Below are 3,665 nucleotides of genomic sequence, written 5' to 3'. Positions count from 1 at the left end.
GTGGTAGATGTACGCTTTTGTCTACCTGTATTTGCATGGTATGGTGCGCCAATAGTGGAATATGTTTGAGTCTCTGATTTTTTATTTTTTTTTGCATCGTGAAGTCTCTGAACTAAAGTATTACAAAATCCTGCTGTGTATGGTAATCATGTACGTAGTTCTATTGCAGAGTATTGCTCACCTTGTGTGACCCGATTAATTTGTACTGCATTTTATACATGTAGCTGTGAGGTCAACAACGAAACAAAAATGTAATTTGCCAGAAAAAAACTTCCGAAAGAAGAAACCCTTTTTCTTTTGTTGAGCTGACTTGTAGGTTTATGATTGACAGGGCAATCATTTAGAGAAATACTCCTTTATGCATCTGAGGCGACAATGACACTCTTTTTTTTTGTTATAGTTCTCCTTTGGGTGTGGGGGGCATTAAGAAACAGTCATGTCCGTGGCTCCCCGTTTCTAAATAAATAAATATGTCTATAAATGGGATGAAATGCAAGATTTGCATCGTCTGTCCATAATTTAATGCTTTGGAAGAGCCCAAGTGGTTGTGTCATGTCAACTTGTGTAGTACAGGTGTCCATGATCATTTCTCATTAAGCTTGTGTTGTGGATTGGCCATGTGTAATCTGGTCGAAGTAACATGCAGATTCTTTTGAGCACAAGATTCCGAACCATGCTTGGGACTTGGGAGCGTAGGAACTCTGTCCAAATCATGTGTTCGTGAAACGTGCAGTTTCATAGTACTATTTCTGTAAATTTACATCTCATCCATCCATCTTAGCTGCGTTGTGACATTTTTGCAGGAGAAAACTACACTTGTGGTCATCCAAGTCTCTGGCGTGTAACACTTTCGTACTGCAACTCGAAAAACACTATATACGGTCTTTATACATGAAAATATATAACATCTATGGTCCTCCCTACGGGCCCCTCGACGGTCGGTCACTTTGGTGTCGTGGTGTGGTACTGCCCTTTTATGGGAAACCCCATAGCTTTCTTCAAGAAAGACTGCGCTCCATCGTGGCGCCTTGCGCCCTTGGGCCCATAAGTCACACTGCAGCCTTATTCAATAAGCCAGCCACCTCCAGTGCACCACTTCAAGCCAACCACCTCCACTCCACCACTCCTCTTTGTCCGTCTAAAGTCACCCATCTCGCTCAAATCCCTAACCCTCGCTAATCAATCTCCCAGCCGCCTCTAGTGCATCACTTCAAGCCAATCGCCTCTACTCCACCACTCCTCTTTGTCCGTCTAAAATCACCCATCTCGCCCAAATCCCTAACCCTTGCTAATCAATCTCCCAGCTGTCACCGTCCAATCTCCAAGCCACAATGGAGATCACCGCTTCACTGGCACTAATCCTCGTTCACATGGCCGCTGGCGGTGCGGAGAAGCTCGCCCGGCTGCGCGAGATATGCTCGTGGTTCCCTGACCCGACGATGCTCTACGAGGAGGCGATCGACATCGTCGGTTGTCTCGCGGACGAGGAGAAGGCCAGCATGCGCCCGAACCACGCTCTTCCCGTGGAGTACCTCTACTGGGAGATGATGGAGGCGGAGAGTGATGACCCGGTTGTAGAGGTACCGCTGGAGGGCCTACAAGTCTAGCCTGTATGCCGATGGAGCGAGTCATGGCGCTGCTCAGGGCGGCCACAACGTTGACGATGGTGTTGGCCATGGCACGACTTTGGACGTGGCTGGTCATGGCGATGCGCCATGCGTCATCGCTCTCCCTGCTGCCTCGTCAGTCAATCTGCATCGGAGGAGGCTGCATGCGAAGGAGGTGGTCCTGCCTCGTCGCTCTCCCCGCTTCTCCCGCCGCTCTCTGAGGAATGCACGCTCCACCGGCGCACAATAGAGGTGTATCCAATCTTCAAGCCTCAATGTTAATGTAGTTAGATAGTCTTTCATAGATATCTTATCTAGAAAATTTATGTGTAGGGTTTAGTAGACCCCAATGTTAATGTACTTACAAAGAAAGCATTGAATTTTTTCATTTTTATATTATTAGTATTGTTAATGTACTGAATTTTGTCATGTGGCCCTGACAAACACATAGCAAGCATGCATAAGTACTTGCATGGAATGAGAAAGACATGACAATTCTCCTAATTTTGTCAACTTACTAATGTTTTCATCTTTTTTCGAAGAACAAATATCCTACATTTGTCATGTGCCCCTTGCAATTTGCTACATTTGCCATCTATGTTAAAGATCAAATCTTATAATTGTTTCATGTGTCAATTAAAAAAATTGAAAAACCTTTCATGTTTTTATTGGTAGAAAAATCCTAAATTGACATGTGTTGTTATTTGTATATTTAGACCATGGCAATTTTGGGAATGTTTTACACTTCTTTCACATGACAATTTTACATCTGTTTTACAATCGTGGGAATTTGTCACATGGCAATTTCATTCTGGTTATTTTTTAAACATGGCAAAGCTATATCTATTTTTTTTGCATATATGTGCACATTGAAGATCCTTTTTTTATTTGTTGTACAATGTTTTTTCCATGTTATTCTAGAAAATATGGCATATTCTTTAACTTGGTATTACTTGTACATGGGAGAATAAAGAGAAAATAGATAAAACATTACAAAGAGAACAGATGAAACTTATATAGTTAGTTCTTACTTGATACCTGCATTGTTTTACAGATGGAAGTACAAAGAAGTGCAAAATGGATTGTAGAAGTGGAAGAGCCTGCAAGCTGATCTATGTAGTAGCAAGAGATGGTGCAAGTTGATGTTTAGACCCGATGTATGTTAGGACCTGATGCATGCTTCATGTATTATGCTTGCCCCAAGATCAATATCATGCATGATGGTTCTGTATTTGCTCAATCCAGCATCTTTCACCAAATTAATGTGACCATTCTTCTAAATTTGCTTGTGATATTACTAGATATCTTCTTTCTACACCTGCTGATATTGTAGATATCTTCCCTGCTTGTGTATCCTATTTTTATATAAAAAATACAAAGAATTATTTTCCAACAGAAGGGGAGCCTTGGTGCAACGGTAAAGCTGTTGCCTTGTGACATGCGGAAATGTAGGGAAATGATGCATACAATAGACCCAAAATGATCGGACCCTTCCCCGGGCCGTGCGCAAGATGGGGTTACGTGCACCAGGCTGCCCCTTATAATTATTTCCCAACAATAATTCAAACAAACAAAAAATAAGAAACATTCATTCAAACAAACAACTAAAATTCCATTCAAAAAATAATTCAAAACATTCCACAATTCATTCAAACATCACAAGTTTCATTCAAATTTTAGGATGTTTACAATGTTTTCAACGAAACTCATTCGAGAAAAACCCTAACTACTCCTTCTCGCTCCCGCTCCCACAGAGGTCAATGAATCTGTTGTCACTGTCATCTGCGTCGTCGTCGTCGCTAAAGTAGCTAAAAAATCTGTCCACGTTCGCGGTCTCCTGCGCCAGCGTCTCCACCGACTCCCTCAACGCCCTCATGTACCCTGGCTCATCCGTCGGGTCTGCCGGGTCCATGAACTCCGGTTGTGAAATCCAACCCGGCACCATTGTCAAGTCACGGATCGCGCAGATGAATCCCGCATGTCTGCGGGGCCGCCCGCCTTCTTCATTGCTGCTAGCTTCGGCGGAAGCTGGGCATGTGGGGAGGCGCCTGCAAGCAC

Source organism: Triticum dicoccoides, chromosome 4B (genome assembly GCF_002162155.2).
Source record: "Triticum dicoccoides isolate Atlit2015 ecotype Zavitan chromosome 4B, WEW_v2.0, whole genome shotgun sequence".
Classification (NCBI taxonomy): Eukaryota; Viridiplantae; Streptophyta; class Magnoliopsida; order Poales; family Poaceae; genus Triticum; species Triticum dicoccoides.
Note: the sequence above shows the minus strand (reverse complement) of the source record.